This window comes from Rattus norvegicus, chromosome 16, assembly GCF_036323735.1.
Source record: "Rattus norvegicus strain BN/NHsdMcwi chromosome 16, GRCr8, whole genome shotgun sequence".
Taxonomy (NCBI): Eukaryota; Metazoa; Chordata; class Mammalia; order Rodentia; family Muridae; genus Rattus; species Rattus norvegicus.
This window is the reverse complement of record NC_086034.1, coordinates 64,905,626-64,906,370: the sequence shown is the minus strand read 5'-3', so window position 1 is coordinate 64,906,370 and position 745 is coordinate 64,905,626. Positions and strand designations below refer to the sequence as shown.

Below are 745 nucleotides of genomic sequence, written 5' to 3'. Positions count from 1 at the left end.
AGAGGCAGAGAGGCAGAGAGGCAGAGAGAGAGGCAGAGAGGCAGAGAGGCAGAGAGAGAGGCAGAGAGGCAGAGAGGCAGAGAGGCAGAGAGGCAGAGAGGCAGAGAGGCAGAGAGGCAGAGAGGCAGAGAGGCAGAGAGGCAGAGAGGCAGAGAGGCAGAGAGGCAGAGAGGCAGAGAGGCAGAGAGGCAGAGGAGAGGCAGAGAGGCAGAGGCAGGCAGATCTCTATGCGTTTGAAGCCAACCTGGTTTATAGAGCAAGTTCCAAAAACAGCCATGGACAGTTACACAGAGAAACCCCCCATCTCATCCAAACAAACAAACAGACCAACAACCCAAAACAAGGTGGATGCTCGATTTGGCAGCAGATATCTAAAATTGACAATACAGAGAAGATTAGCATTGCTCCCAAATGAGGATGACCCCAAATCCATGAGTTGTTCCATATTAAAAAACAAACCGGGGCTGGAGACATGGCTCAGTGGTTAAGAGCACCGACCGCTCTTCCCGAGGTCCTGAGTTCAAATCCCACAACCACATGGTGGCTCACAACCATCTGTGATGAGATCTGATGCCCTCTTCTGGTGTGTCTGAAGACAGCTACAGTGCACTCATATAATAAATAAATAAAATATTAAAAAAAAAAACCAAACCAACAACAACAATAACAATAAGAAAAAAACCAAGGTAGGTGGGGCGGGGCCTGAGAGAAAACACCGTAGGTTCTCTTCTGGCCTCTGCATGCT

The 745-nt window shown here is 49.1% G+C and overlaps 1 non-coding gene across 1 annotated transcript; it reads left to right on the top strand.

Moving 5' to 3' along the window:
* The first annotated feature begins 349 nt into the window (after positions 1 to 349).
* LOC120097660 (U6 spliceosomal RNA) lies at positions 350 to 451 on the top strand. Its single transcript, XR_005495208.1, has one exon. It is a non-coding gene; the product is annotated as a U6 spliceosomal RNA (small nuclear RNA).
* Positions 452 to 745: the final 294 nt, after the last annotated feature.